Source organism: Oryctolagus cuniculus, chromosome 1 (genome assembly GCF_964237555.1).
Source record: "Oryctolagus cuniculus chromosome 1, mOryCun1.1, whole genome shotgun sequence".
In the NCBI taxonomy this organism is placed as follows: domain Eukaryota; kingdom Metazoa; phylum Chordata; class Mammalia; order Lagomorpha; family Leporidae; genus Oryctolagus; species Oryctolagus cuniculus.
The window spans coordinates 139,249,402-139,265,553 of NC_091432.1; the positions used below are offsets into that span (position 1 = coordinate 139,249,402).

Sequence of the window (16,152 nt, forward strand, 5' to 3'; positions counted from 1 at the left end):
GGCCACCAAGGACACACTATGAGAACAGAATATATGGCCTGAAAGTAGAATGTGGCCCTAAAAACCCAGAAGCTTCTCTATCAGTTAGATTTCTAGAAAATTAATATGAATAGGATAAATAATTCCAGTGGAATGGTGGATGCAGAGAGCATACTGGTGTTAGGTAGGAAGTCAGATATGAGCTTATGTGTGTGTGACAAAGGCCTAAGGAGACCTCTATGTCCAGCATATGCATCTCAAAGTCATCCCGATAACCTTCCAGGGCAGCCCAGTATCTGCCTCCTGCCCTGCCCCTTCTACCTGATAACCTGCCAGGTGGGGGTCCCCGCCCCTTCTGCCTGATAATCTTCCAGATGCAGCCCAGTATCTGCAATTCAAATATCCTGCCCCAGATCGACCTTCCAGGGAGTCCTGCTCATCCTTCCTCTAACTGGGGCGGAGTGGCACCAGCCAGGCTTCCTCCTGTCTGATAACTTCAGGGGGAAAACTCAGATAGGAATTTTTCATATTTACTTCCAAAAAGTCCTTTGTTCCAAGAGGAGCAGAGGCAGGAAGGCAAGGCCCATCCCCTTAAAAACCCCCAGCCTCAAGCGGACTGCACGCTCAGCCCTCTGCCTCTATGCTGAGCCGCCCACCTGGCCTGGCTCTTCACTCAATCATGTAACCCCTCTCTCCGCCAGTCTAAGCGACTGGGCGCTGTCTCTCAGGTTCTGTCTGGAGAGATGCCCATCCATTCTTATGGACGTCCCTTCTCTAATAAACCTTGCTATTTTACTTTCCACTACTCTCTGTCTCATGCCTGAATTCTGTCTTGTGCGAAGACAAGAACCCTGACATTCTCTGGTAAAATTTTGACAACCATGAAGGGATTTTAAGAAGACATCGAAGGTCAGTATTCCTTCCCTCAAGCGGCACTGGATCTGTGGAAGTGACCGTCAAGTGTCCAGCACCACACAGCTCCCTGAGAATGTGGAGTCCCCCCAGCCATGGCTTAGCTATGGCCAAAACTCCAGAGGGATTGTAAGGAACGGGAGGGGCAACTGGGAAGAGTAGTTGACTGAGAGCCTGGAGACCCCCTGAGTTCGCTTTGGCTTCCTGGTGGCCAGACTGCGATCCCCCGAGGACCTTGCCTCTCTCTTGAAGGGACGCCTGGTTACACTGCCTACTGCTACGCAAGCAGGGCTTAGCTTCCATGGAGGCTAATATTGGCCCTCCAGGTAAACTCGGACAACTAGGTGGTGGGCAATCATGAGCGACAGGAGATTTCAAACACCCACGCAGCCCCCAGACATCAGGGCCTTTCCCTATGCTCTCCTCCAGTTGAGATGCCTCGCGGGCACAGCTGGAGATTTCTGAGGGAAGGTGAAGGCACTGGCTCACATCTTTTCCTCTGCCACTTTCCCCCTTCCTCCTCCTGGTCTCCCTCTCTTTGTTTCTCCTCATCTCCATTCCTATACCGCTGGCCTTGAGGAAGGGCGAGGGAAATTCCACAGATCTCTCCACCTACCCATTAATGCTTTCCAACCTGGTAAATGTTTTTCTGTCTTTGCAGCTTATGGTATCTCTGGTATGTCTTGAAAAGTTTTTTTGTGCACTGTCTATTACTGTTGCTAAGCTTTGATTGCCTGAGAACTAAATCTAAAAAGGAGCTAAAGTTCACTATCTGTTTTTAATTGACTGATTGCGTAGCCCTGATTGGATCTGGCTTTGGTTGAAATAATCGAGTTGAATGGGTTAAGATCTCACCTTGGTGGCTGTTTTAATTAGACTAGGCGATACGAACTTCTGTTGTGTTATAAAGGACTTGCTATAGGAGGTTCCCAGCACTCTTGGTGAAACGGCACACTTACCCAGCCCCACGGCCAGTCCTGCTAGGCCCCGGCGTGCGCAGTCTTCCCTGTAAATGGGGCACCATGGTCTTTATCTGCACTCTCTTCCAGTCAACATGGCCTGTCGCATCCACGCAGGCACTGCCAGATATCTCTGGAGAGAGCGCTCCCCAGGGCTGCTTTTTTTCCCCTCTCCATTTCCAATTCAATACCCCTCCTCACTAGGAGGGGGGAGGTAAATGCCTCTGGCTACTGCTCCCCACTGGAGCCTCATTCTCTGCCGCTTTGTTTTGAGATGTGTTTCCCTGTCATGGGCTCCTTCCCTGATGATCAGCTCTTCTCTGTGCTGCTGTCGCTGACTTAGCTGATGAGAGTTTTCACGTGTCCTGAAGGCTTCGTGTTTTTCTATTGCCGGTACTGAGTCCTGATTGGGAACGTGAAGTTGTTTACATTATTTGCCTGTTTTTTTTTTTTTAATTTTTTTTTTTTTGATAGGCAGAGTGGACAGTGAGAGAGAGAGAGACAGACAGAGAAAGGTCTTCCTTTGCCGTTGGTTCACCCTCCAATGGCCGCCGCTGCAGCCGGCGCACCGCGCTGATCCGATGGCAGGAGCCAGGATCCAGGTGCTTTTCCTGGTCTCCCATGGGGTGCAGGGCCCAAGCACCTGGGCCATCCTCCACTGCACTCCCTGGCCACAGCAGAGAGCTGGCCTGGAAGAGGGGCAACCGGGACAGAATCCGGCGCCCCGACCGGGACTAGAACCCGGTGTGCCGGCGCCGCAAGGTGGAGGATTAGCCTATTGAGCCACGGCGCCGGCTCTATTTGCCTGTTTTTAATGTTTGAGTGATTACCTTAACTCTGATCAGATCTAGCCCGCGGCCTTGGTTAAGATGCTCAGGTTAAACGTATTAATTTTTGGCTAAACGGTTTGACTCTCTGACAGTTCTAAACTGAGTCTTCCAACTCTGGGGCTTCCAGTCGGATCCCTGAAACTCTCAAAGAATGAGACTCTAAATTTAAAGTAACAGCTATTTGAGCCAATTCAGATCATGTGAAGTGTGTTAGAATGTTGTAAATGATGACAGACCTATGTTGTATTCATGTTTTTGCTTTCCAGCTAGAGTGGTCTTATAAAAATGAGAGTAAATTCTGTGTATACAAGCCTTTATGTTGTTAACTAGAGTAAGCCAATACAGACTGGTTCATCAAATCGGGTTAATGCCAATGCCCTTCAGTTTGCTTGGTTCGCTTGCTCAGTTTTATGTGTCTTTGATATGCTTTAAACTTGTTTCTTTTAAAGATGAAGATCTTGGCCGGCGCCGCGGCTCACTAGGCTAATCCTCCGCCTTGCGGCGCCGGCACACCGGGTTCTAGTCCCGGTTGGGGCGCCGGATTCTGTCCCGGTTGCCCCTCTTCCAGGCCAGCTCTCTGCTGTGGCCCAGGAGGGCAGTGGAGGATGGCACAGGTCCTTGGGCCCTGCACCCCATGGGAGACCAGGATAAGTACCTGGCTCCTGGCTTCAGATCAGCTTGGTGCGCCGGCCGCAGCGCGTCAGCCGTGGAGGCCATTGGAGGGTGAACCAAAGGCAAAAGGAAGACCTTTCTCTCTGTCTCTCTCTCTCACTATCCACTCTGCCTGTCAAAAAAAAAAAAAAAAAAAAAAAAAAAGATGAAGATCTTTTCAAAGTTGTAAACATGCACTAGTGTCCCTGTTGCTGCTCAGGTGTTATCCTTATGTTACTTAAACGCATGGAAATGTAATTTTGACTTTTAATTCCGATAATGGTGTAGTATTCATTAATAACTCAGTGTCTTAAGCCATCCAGACATCAGTGCTAAGTAAAACTTGGGGAAATGTATTATGTGTATTTTTAACATCTTAAATTTGATAAGAGGGACTGTTTGAGTTTGTTAGCATGTATTCTCATAGGTTGTCCATACATGACAATTCAAGACTATGTAAAGTAACTACAGGTGTAGGTTTCGGAAGGTATGAGCAAGTCACAAAAAGTTTTAAAAAGTTTACGATTTTAAAATATTATTTACAGGGTTTTCTATAAGTTGAGTGTCAATGCCAAAATTACACTGACCTAAAGTTGAAGTCTGATCTTCTGTTATAACAATGGGGTTTTTAAAAAATGTGTACTAATGTTAGTAAATATCTGGAAATGGTCTCAATCATAAATCTTAAAATCTGTTTTTGCAAAAACTGTAACATCTCTTTTTTAACAGTGTCTGCTTAATTGGTTACTCTGCCATTTCTAGAGTTAGGTCCTGTAATCTCTTTTTGACTCTGTTAAATAGTTCTGGGTTTTGTTATGATTTCGTGTGCTAACTCCTATGTTCAAGGTTTTTTATTTCTGGTTTATTTGACAACAAGATACATAGAATTCATGTTCTGTCAAAATAATCTATTGTGTACTCTACTGTCTCTGTTAAGTTCAGATTAATGAAAAGCATTGTTAAATATCATTATGATTAGATCTGGTCTAAAAGTGTTGAAATCGCCCTGACTAAATGAATGGCTATCATTTCAGGATGTTAAAGAATTCTATTTTGACCAGATACTCTTGGCACAGGAGCCCAGGGGGGGCCTCTCCTGGTGACACAGGGAGCTGTGTGTGCTGGCCCTGCTCTGTGTCATGAACCTGCACAGTGCTAGCCTGGGGATGCTCCAAATTCAAAATTCAAATGTACAGTTTCTACTGAATGGGGCCCACTGTGACACCATCCTAAAGGTGAAAAATCCTGTCAAACCCGCATTCAGGTGGGGGGTCATATAAACAATCGGGACGTGAAGAGCCTTTGGCATAGCAATCCCATCTGTAGGATTGTATACAACACAGGTAACAGTGCAAGCACGTAGGAGTATACAATGAAGTCCCAACATCGGAACAGAGAAACGTGAAGGGAAAGGAATCACTCAGAAAACAATGTAAGAAAACTTTTCAGATACAAAATTATGTATGTCTGGGCCTGTAAAATGGTGGTGGTGGCTCAAGTCCTTGGTCCCTGCCAGCCACTCAGGGTAGCTCCTGGCTCCTGGCTTCCGCCTGACCCACCTCTGGCTGTTGCAGCCATCTGAGGAGTGACCCAGCTGATGGAAGACCTCTCTGGGTCTGTCTCTTGGTCTCTCTGCCTTTAAAATAAAATGCAAATGTGAGGAGTCAGATGGGTTAATAGGTAGTCAGGGTGGCCCCAATAGAATCTGGGGTGTAAAATATTTGCTTCCCCCCAAAAAATGTTATCTTCAGCAAGAACAAAAGGCCGCCCTCCTCCCTCCAGAATCTCCACCTTTACCATGAGAACAGCAAGAGAGATCCTCCTGAGCTCATGGCTTGTTGTGAACACCTATGCCACCCTTCTGGATGGTCTTTTGTTTTATCAGGAGCAGGCCAGACAGGATGGAGAATTTTAAACAGGCCTTTGCAAGGGTTTTGTCTCCACCTGGTAACTGAATGCCAATCTGATTGCCAAGTGTTTTCCCTTGTAATTGTACTTAAAAAACCCCAGTGCTAGGGGGCCTTTTGAGTTTTTTCCTCTCTTGGAAGCCCCCATCCATGCTGCTCTGGCTGGTGGTTTCTGACTCTAATAAATCTTTTTAAATCTCTCTGCTTGGAAATTCTTCTTCCACGTGAGACAAAGGACCGAGGTAAGAACAATAATAATTTCTCTGCTGCTGTTTCCCATAACAAAAATACATACAGAATAAACTTTTAAAAAAAGAATCAGGCCAGTTTGGATCTAGCAACAGCAACACTGAAAGCCATAAAAAATTGCAAAGAAAAGTAATTTACAAGGTAGATTACGACACAATCCAAACCATCAGTTAAACTGGAGGCTAGTACTGCTAAGGACATGGATGGTCTCAGAAATACTGACCCTCATTTCCCAGGGAACCTGCGATGGGGAGAGAGAACTGTGATCTAGCAAAATAAAATGGTGCTAAGGACGAGAAAGGCATGGGATGGGAGAAACACACATTCCAGGATAAAAGAAAAGTGAAACAAAGCTTTGGGGCGGAGGGGGAGGGAATCTGAGAAACTGACAGCTGACAAAAATTGAGTTCCTGTTCACAGTACAAATTCACATCAGCTGGGTGGGTCCAGAAACACTTGGCCAAGAACTGATCTTACTGTGCCAGGGACTCCTGATAGAAGCAAAGGCAAGCTCCGTTTCAAACAAATACCTTCTTCCTAGGCCTCAACTCATCCCACGCATGAATAATAAATCACCTGATATAACCAAGCACCCCGGGAAAGAACCTCTGGAGACACTCAGACAACAGACTTTTTTTTATCTGAATTAACACAATGGAAACACAGCACAAATATACATATTTTGCTATTTTAAAAAAATGGTTTTATTTATTGAAGAAGCAGGGAGACAGAGAGAGAGAAACAGAGAGACAGCAAGAAAGAGCTCTCATCCACTGGTTCACTCCCCAAGTATCCACAAGCATCAGCCTGGGTAGGGCCGAAGCAAGGACTTGTGCACTCAACCCAGGTCTCCCAAGTGGGTAGCGAGGACCTGGTTACTTGAGCCATCTCCTACCACTACCCAGGAGAAAACTGGAGTCAGGAGCTGGAGCCGGGAGTCAAACCGGGGCACTCGGAATTGGGACGCAGGCGTCTTAACCCTTAGGCCAAAAAACCTCTAGATATTATTTCAAAAGAAACTAGGGTCAGGTATTTGGCACAGTGGTGCTTGGGATACCTGCTTCCCAAACCAGAGCTCCTGGGACTCTAGAACCATCTCCGAGCTCCCCCTCCATAACGGCCATGGTTTTCTCACTGTTGGGCCATCCTCAACATGAACCACCCTGAGCGGAGTGCTGTTTTTTAATGTCAAAGTCACCACATAAACACCTAGAAAAATGTCTGGTTTGAGTCCCGGCTGGTCCACTTCCGATTCCAGCTTCCTGCCAATGTGCACTCCAAGAGGCAGCAGATGATGGCTCAGGTACTTGAATCCCTGTCAATCACATGGGAGACCCGGATGGAGCTGCAGGCTCCTGGCTTTGGTCTGGTCCAGCACTGGTTGCTATGGGCATTTAGGGAGCGAAGCAGCAGATGAAAGATCGCTCTCTTTCTTTCTCCTTCCCTTTCAACTAAAATGAAAATAAATACATAAAAATGCAAAAGAACTAAAATATAAAGAATTCACAGGACACGTGGGGGCCAGGCTTTTTTTAGGACTCAGTGTGCTCCTCATCACTGCTGGGGTTAAGCCAGTGAAAGCTTACAAAGAAAAAGCAGAGGAGAAAGCAGAGGGGGTGAGGAAAGGCAGGGGAGAAGGGGCTGAGCTCTGGAACGACGTTTCTAGGTGTTCATGTGATGACTTTGACATAAAAAAAATCACTCCATGAAGAGGAGTTCACATTGATGAGGAATCAATGGTGGGAAAAAAAAAAAAAAAAGAACAGCAGTTATGGAGGGGGAGGCAAGAGCCGCCCCCCCCCCCCCCCCGACACCTGTGTCAGGTGAAATCCTGAGGAATGGGCGCTTTTAGTCAAAGGCGGGTCAGCTCTTCACACGCAGATTCGAGATAGGGCCCCCAGCGTCCGTCCCCAGCCATCTCTGCCCCTCGGACATGCATTCTGTAGCCTTCGTCTCGGAAATAAGCACTCTTTTTTTCTGGCTAACTGAACCAAAATGAAGTCCGATGATTAACAAACGGAACGATATTAAGAATCCTCCATGTAGGTTAGAAAGCAACGCAATGGTAGAAATGGGTGAATGTGACATGGTGAAGGCGGAGGGACTCCCACTGAGGGTAAGCATTCCGTTATGTGTGCTGTGGCCCAAGCTCTCCTCTAACACACTCTGCTTCATTCTGATCCTTTTATTTTGCCTCACGCGACAGCATTTTAGAACGAGCTTTGCCCATCAGCGTCCTCACGGAGCATGCCAGTGTTATCTGAATACTGTCTTGTGGGAACCCTTGGAAAAGAACTGTCCTATCCTAACCTAATCATGGGCTGGTGCTGTGGCGTAGCAGGTAAAGCCTCTGCCTGCCCTGCTGGCATCCCACATGGGCACTGCTACCAGTCCCGGCTGCTCCACTTCCCATCAGGCTCTCTGCTATGGCCTAGGAAAGCAGTAGAAGATGGCCCAGGTCCTTGGGTCCCTGCACCCATGTGGGAGACCTGGAAGAAGCTCCTGGCTCAAATCAGTGAAGCTCCAGCCGCTGTGGTCATCTGGGGAATGAACCGGCGGATGGAAAGATATCTCTCTCTGCCTCTATGTAACTCTTTAAAATAAATAAGCTGGCGCTGCGGCTCACTAGGCTAATCCTCTGCCTGCGGCGCCGGCACCCCGGGTTCTAGTCCCGGTCGGGGCGCCAAATTCTGTCCTGGTTGCTCCTCTTCCATTCCAGCTCTCTGCTGTGGCCCGGGAGTGCAGTGGGGGATGGCCCAAGTGCTTGGGCCCTGCACCCGCATGGGAGACCAGGAGGAGGACATGGCTCCTGGCTTCGGATCGGCGCAGTGTGCCAGCTGCAGCGCGCCAGCCATGGCGGCCACTTGGGGGGTGAACCAATGGAAAAAGGAAGACCTTTCTCTCTGTCTCTCTCTCTCTCACTGTCCAACTCTGCCTGTCAAAATAAAAAGAAAAAAGGAAAATAAATAATAAAATCTTAAAAAAAAAACACCCAATCAACATACACAGACACACACACATACACACACAAACACACACAGTCTCCAAAATTTAATTTAACCAGGAGGAGCATAGCATTCAAGGGGAACTCGTGGGCATATTCACACAGGTTGAATCAAAAACAGGTTATAAAAGGCAAACTGGTTACAGGAGATATTTTGAAAGATTAACTCTTTTCTTTGAATAAAGATTATCTATTTTTTTTACTTGAGAGGCAGTTACAGAGAGAGAGGGGGAGAGACCAGAGGTCTTCCATCCGCTGGTTCACTCCCCAGATGGTCACAACCATCGGAGCTGGGCCGATCCGAAGCCAGGATCCAGGAGCTTCTTCCCTGTCTCCCACGTGGATGCAGGGGCCCAAGGACTTGGACCATCTTCCACTGCTTTCCCAGGCCATAGCAGAGAGCTGGATTGGAAGTGGAGCAGCCGGGACTCGAACCGGCGCCCACATGCGATGCCGGCGTGGCAGGCAGAGGCTTAGCCTCACCATAGTAACTCTTGACTACAAGGATCCGTATAGGGCCAGGCAGTGGTGGGACAGACCTAGGGGCAGAAGCGAGGCTCGGCGGACTGGGCGCAAGGTTGCGGTTCTGGCCGAGGCTTAAGTGTAGTTCCTGTTGTCAGGCACCTGTGCGTGGAGTCCCCTCCTAGCATCGTGATTTTGGGGGTGGAGTTGGACAAAAGTGAATCTGTTTTGCTTCTGACAACTTTCAAGGAAGGACAGAAAGAACAGGGTGGAGATGGGAGATGGCTACAGGGTGGGTAGTTTGAAGCCATTTTAAGGCCTGGAGAAAATCTTTGTTTAGCAGTAGACATAAGAGTCCCACTGGGGGGAGACTGGGAGGTACCTTGTAATGATGAATACCTCGGGGTCCACAGACCCTGCCCACGCACTCGTGTTCCATGAAGTCACAAGGGGTCGCTTTTTTTCAGAATTCCAGCAGCCTCCTGATCAGGGAGTCGGCAGGTACGTCCTGGCTGGTAACTGGAAACACCCCATGAGTGAGCAAGATCTCTTGCTAAGCAATCCCAGGGCAAACTCAAAGGGCCCCTTGGCGCCTGTGGCAGCAACAGCAGTGCGCCCACTGGCGGGGAGGCGGTAGGAGCTGCGGCCTGCCCTGCGCCTGTCATTGGCAGCCCCACCTTCTTTACATATGGAGGCCTTGGCCAGAGCCTTCCTGCTGGGAGAAGCTTGGCGCGTCCCACCCTGGCCCCTCTGCCCCTGCCGCCCTCACGGCCACCCTCGCGCGGGGCGCACGGGTGCGGTCAGCGGGGCGCGCCTGTGGCAGGGGTGGCTGCCCCGGAGGAAGTGCGGCCGCCTGCCCGGGCGCGTTAAGGAAGTTGCCCCAAAATGAGGAAGCGCCGCGCGCCGGGCGGCTGAGCGACCCCCGCGGCTGGAGAGCGAGGAGCCCCGGCGGCCGGCGCTGCGCCCCGCTGCCCGCGCGGACGCCCCGCCCCAGCCCCAGCTGGGACAGGTACCCTGTGCGTCCCGCCCTCGCCGCACCTGGCACAGGTAGGTGTGGCCGCGCGCGCTCCGTCCCGCGGCCCGCGCGCTCCGGGAGGCGCTTTGCGGAGGAGCCCGTGCGGCCGGGCTCAGCCTTGGCCATTTCTCCTGTGGCCCGGGCTCGCCGTTGCCCGGCACCGTGGCCGTCTGAATTCGGAGGTAAAGGTGATAAGCACGAGATAAGACTAGGAGATCCTGCCAGCCCCTCTGCCGGACCTCCGGACGCTCGGGAGCCGGCCCCTGCGCGGGGCGGGAGGCTCTCCGGCCTGCGCCAAGGCGGGCGCGAGGAGGCTGCCAAGGTGACACGGGGACCCGGACTCGCTCGCGCCTCCCTGGGACAAAAGGTGCGAAAGCGGCCCGGGTTCTGCGCCCCGCGAGGCTGGCACCAGGCGCGGCGCGACCAACTCAGGCGTGGCCGCAGGAGTTTTTCCTTTGGCCCTCGACACGAATGCCCTGGGGAACGCCGCCGTGTGCATCGGTCACTCTGCGGCCGTGGCCTTGTGCCTCCTATAGCTTGGGGCGTGCACCTCTTAACATTGCAGAAAGAGAGTTGCATGAAAACGCTAAACTTTGTGCAGCGCTGTTAAACGGTAGCATGGCTGGCCCTGTGGATGCGTTCCCATCGTGGAGGAACTCCTCCGTAGACAATGAGTGACTTGGAGACCAGGCACGCTGTGCCTAGGACAATGTGCATTTGCCTTGATATTTTTGGTTTTTGCAGTATAGCTCCAAAACCTTCAACTCCCTAGAAACTAAAGAAATGCACTGTTTTGAGCATTCAAGGACTCGGAAAACAATCACTGAAGAAGTCAGAATTTGAGTCATTTTGCATTGGAGGCTGAGTTGCATATTCTCAAGAGCTCTTTTTGTTTTTGTTTGTTTTTTGCTTGATTCACCCGAAATGCGGTTGAATGCAAAGACTGTTGGCTGGAAGAGTTTTTCTTTTTTTTTTCTTGTCGTCGTCTGTAAATCGTCAAGCATTTCAGCATGTAGTAAAAAGAACTGGAAGTGCACCATATCTGAATCTAGGTTACAAAAAAATTAACCATGGCATTTCCATGTGATTTCCTCCTTTTAGTGAGAGCAATTCATTGCCTCCAAGCAGGCAGCATTTGAATGAAATGCAAGTAAACACACTGGGCTGTCCTGGTCTCGCATTAAAGTCTGCACTGTACATGGATATGTTTAGGGTTGTGAAGTATTAGGTGTTTGCAGTGAGAAGACCCCTCAGTTGAAATGATCAAGCCATTTCGCTCTATCTAAATCACACTTTTAATGTCTTTAGAGCAATTTTGCGGCAAAGCAGACATTACTCCCTGTCTTTGAAGTGCTAGGATGCCTAGGATTTTACAATCCTTAATAACTGATCTTAATAACTAGACTGTTGGTGTTGTTTTAAGGGTGGATGCTTTGGGTCTTTAACTTTTCTGAGACGTGAAAGTGGCAGGAAGGCTATTTAATGGCTCCGCTTGCATTTCAGAAATGAGGCACCTTGCAAGGCGGGTGGAATTGCCCTGTGTTTTGAGCCTAAGGTTCTTAGCAGGACTTGGTGCAGGACGGTGTGTGTCCATGGTCGTCTCCAGAACGCTCGTGCTGTGATGAGTTCTGGAAATAAGGATTTTGCAGCAGAGTGTAGAATTGAGGTTTAGGATCTGAATTCCAGAGCTTAGAAAGGTCCGAGGCAGGTACCCACCCCGACTGACACTGCTGGTCAGTGCCCGTCAAGGGCTGTGACCCCCTTCTCCTCGCTCTGCCCATTGCTGTCACTGCGCGTTTGCATTTAACAGTGACAATGTTCTCGTCAAGTAGGATAAAGACTATAGATAGCTGTGTGTCGGTTTAGGGCAGGTGTTCGCATAAAATGAGTTTCCTAAAACGTGTTTTATGTTTAGTTTTTTTTTTTTTAATTGTTTTTCAGAGCTGGGGATGAGGGACTGAGTGTACGAGGGGACTTCAAAAAGTTCAGAGAAAAATGGAATGAACACATCTTCTGAAATCAATGCGTATGTTTCCATGAGCTTTGTGAAGGGCCTCAGGGCAGGGTCCTTGCACTGCCATTTGCTTTTGAGAGCCGAGTGCATTTATTTTGAGCCATATCTCACACTTTCTGGTCATCAGACCCGCAGTGCCCATCGTTTCAAAGAGTCTGAAATAGCAGGGGTTCACAGAATTTTCTAGATCGGTCAAGATAAGAGATCCTGCAAGCAGGAGTGGGATGCTTCCTCCTTCGGTGATAGCATTGACAGCAACGGAGTTCCCGACAGTCTGATTGTAGAGAGTCTGGTGGGTTCTCAAAGGAAGGGCTGTCACCAGCCTTCCCAGCTGAGCGTGGCCTTGGAAGATCACGGTTTCCTGGCAACTGTGCAGCTGGCTCTAGCTCCTCCTGCTATCTATGCCCGGGGACTGGCAGGACCCTTTATATAATCCCAGCTGCTTCTTACTGTCTCAGCTTTCACTGCATGGGTGTTTTCCAGCTACCTACAGCTACCCTGTCTTGCAGGCCCTCACGTTTCCCTCCCCTTCTGGATTGGTTTAGCTGTAAGTGGATAAAGGAACAGAAGAGGAATTTGGGTCTTTTGGGGAGAATTTTTTTTTAATATCTACACTCCAAGCATTTGTTTTTCTTTTGAAAACAATTCAGGACCAAAAGCAGAGTCCTAACCGGAGATTGGCATCCAATTGCCTCCTTTCCGTGTGTCCGACCACTTTCGCCTTCTACCTTGGGTTTGAACAGGTTGAATTTGAATACGCGGAAGAAGCGTTTTGTACTGAGAGCTTGTGGAAAGGTTAAAATAGAAACAGGAGTGGGTATGCGGCCTGGTGGTCAAGACTTCAGCCCCCGCCCCACAGTAGACTTGGGTTCAGAGTGCCTTCTGCTTCCTGCTAATGCAGACCCTAGGAGGTGGTAGTGATAACTCAAATAATTGGATCCAGCCACTCATGTGGGAGACCTGCATTGAATTCTTGGCTTCCAGCTTCTGCCTTGATCAGTTCCCAGCCACTACTGGGTGCATTTGGGCATGAACCATTGGATGGGAGTGCCCTCCCCCCCCCCAAAATAACTAACTAAATAAATAAATTTGAAAAAAAAAAAAAAAACCAAACTCTAGACCAACTGGATTTTTACTGTCTGTATTTTTACTGTCTATATTATTTTATCAGGGAAATTTTCTACTTCTTACAAATTTGACAAAATGTTAGTTTGTATCAATTTGATATTTTCCCTTAAAATTCAATTATGGAAGTTTTGTCCCATGTCTCTTGAAAGGTGGTTGCATTGGGATCTTAAGTACAATGAACTATAACCAAGGCAAAGATTGCCAAAGAAAGAAGGTTTAGTTTATGTTACAGTACATTTAGCGATTGAAAATGACTCTTTCTCTCAGTTCTTTTCTTTCTGGGAAACCACATGTTTGTTTCTGGAGGCCACGGGCAGGTGGGTGCAGGGAGGCAGAGCTGGGCACTGAGAGCCTTGGTGAGACTGGGTTCCCAGAGGGTGCTGTGAGCTCTCAGGGTGGATGGTTCTGGTTAGCAGGGCTGAGATCTTTCCATCGTCTGCTCTGAGCAATGGACAAAGGCCCTGGCTCCTGACGCTGCCATACTGGAACACCCGGTTGGGGTGCAGGATCAGGGAGACAGTGGCTTCCAGCCTGGCCCGAGTGTGGACTCAGCGGGCAGGCAGCAGGTCTCCATGGGGGGACGGGGCTGGTGTCAGGAAGCAGGGCCCTGGACCTGCACCATTACTGGGGAGGTTGAGAGACACCCACGCCTGAAATACCCATTGACTTCTATACACTCTGCCTGCCTATGAGAAGCACTGTCCAAGTCCAGCAGGGGCTCTCCGCTTTCCCTGCCCTGTCTGTCCATTGCCCTTGATAAATCCGCGTTCTGTCCTGGTCAGAGTGACGCTTCATTGCATCTATCAGAGCCTGTCGAGTTGCCATGGAAATGTTTTGTGACTTGACCTAATTTTTCTTTCTCTTCACTTATTTATTTATTTATTTATTTAATTTTATTTTATTTGACAGGCAGGGTTAGACAGTGAGAGAGAGAGGGAGAGAGAGAGAGAGAAACGTCTTCCTTCTGTTGGTTCACCCCCCAAATGGCTAAATCATTGCCCATTGCTAAATCGTATGCTCTTTCTGCCTTTTGAAGTGTACATATTATCAATATTCACCTCTGTTTCACCTCCTGCAAATCCATTGTCCCAATTGTTGAAAACATTTCCTTAACTTTTACTTCTATTGATGTTTTTATTTTTCTGTATCATAGAAGTCTATGATTTCTTCCTTCGCAGCATATTTTTTAGTTACTTCTTTATTTGAGAGACAGAGAGAGGGGAGAGGGAGAGGGAGGGCGAGGGCGAGGGGGAAAGAGAAAGAGAAAAGGAGATAACGAAAACACCCATCTGCCGTTTCACTTCCTGAATGTCCATGACGGCTGGAACTGGGCCAGGTTGAAGCCAGGAGCTGAGAACTCCATCTGAGTCTCCCACGTGGTGGCAGGGACCCAAGGACTTGACCATTGCCTGGTGCTTCCCAGGGTACCCAGTAGCAGGAAGCGGAGGCTATTTTTTGAATCATGCTTAAGGAAGGGTTATTTTTACTCCAATTTAGCACTTCGTATCTACATTTTATTTTTTTAGAAAAATTTCATTTATATACAGAGAACTTATTTCCCATAGTTTGTAGATACAATCCTAAGGATATACATCACTTCTCTTCCTCCTTCCCTCCTCCCTCCTTCCTTTCTTTTTTAATTTTTGTGATAGCATGATTTTAATTTACTTTTTAGTCACAGACTTAATACTCCACTATGTAAAGAGTTCAACAAGTACAAAGTAGAAAGACCCCCATTTAGCAGGAGTATGAACAAGGAGTATAAACAATAATCAAATGAAAATATGACCATTTCACTCATATATGTTACATTTTTATACTCTGTATATTAGCTACCACAAATCAGAGAAAACCAATGATATCTGTCTTTTGGGGTCTGGCTTATTTCACTATGCATAATGGTCTCCAGTTGCATCCACTTTGTTGCAAAAAAACAGGATTTCATTCTTTTTTGTGGCTGAGTAGTATTCTATCGTGTGTGTGTGTGTGTGTGTGTGTGTGTATGTATGTATGTATTTCATATCTTCTTTATCCAGTCATCAGTTAATGGACATTTGGGTTGATTACATATCTTAGCTCTTGTAAATTGAGCTACTAGAAATGTGAGAGTACAGATAACTCTTTCGTATGCTGATTTCATTTCGAGTAAATTCCCAGGAGTGGAATGGCTGGGTCTTACGGTAGATCTATTTTTAGGTTTCTGAGGAAGCTCCATACTGTCTTCCATAATGGCTGTGCCACTTTCCATTCCCACCAGCAGTGGATTAGGGTCCCTTCTTCTCCACATCCTCACTAGCATTTGGTATCTTTTGCTTTTTGCATGCTAGTGGCATTTATTTGCATTTCCCTGGTGGCTAGGGATCCTGAGCATTTTTTCATGTCTGTTGGCCATTTGGATTTCCTCTTTTGCAAAGATGCTTATTTCCTTTGCCCGTTTCTCAAATGGATTGCCTGTTCTGTTGTTGTTGAGTTTCTTAAGCTCCTTGTATATTCTGGATATTAATCCTTTATCAGATGCATGGTTTGCAACTATTTTCTCCCATTCTGTTGTCTCTGTTAATTGTTTCCTTTGCCTTGCAGAAGCTTTTTAGCTTGATATAATCCCACTTGTTTATTTTTGCTTTTTATTTCTAGTACTTCTAGGGTCTTATCCAAGAAGTCTTTGCCTAGGCCAGTGTCCTGCAGTGTTTCCCCTCTATTTTCCTCTAGTAATTTGATGGTTTCATACCTTAGGTTTAGATCCCAGATCCATTGTGAGTTGATTTTTGTATGGGGTGTGAGGGAAGGGTCTTGTTTCCAACTTCTGCCTATAGAGATTCAAACTGCAAACACTATTTGTTGAAGAGACTGTCCTTTCTCCAGAGCGTGACTTTAGCTAGTTTCTCAAAGATTAGTCTGTTGTACAGTACAGATTAATTATTAATTTAATTAATAATTATAAATTATAAATATAAAACATGAATATATGTTTATATATAAAATATATTACATAAATTTATATAATATTTGATGTAAAATATAAATATGTAAATATGTAATTAA

The 16,152-nt window shown here is 47.5% G+C and overlaps 1 protein-coding gene across 2 annotated transcripts in view; it reads left to right on the top strand.

Annotated features, from left to right (window-relative positions):
• The first annotated feature begins 9,409 nt into the window (after positions 1-9,409).
• The window catches only part of SYK (spleen associated tyrosine kinase), a 96,244-nt gene continuing 89,501 nt past the window's right edge, over positions 9,410-16,152 (top strand). Inside the window, exon 1 of one of the 2 annotated variants that reach the window (XM_051847378.2) lies at positions 9,410-9,454. The gene's annotated coding sequence lies outside the window, so the exon portion shown is untranslated. Of the gene's footprint in view, positions 9,455-9,863; positions 10,001-16,152 lie in introns of those variants that run through there. The other variant, XM_008257975.4, reaches the window with a different exon arrangement.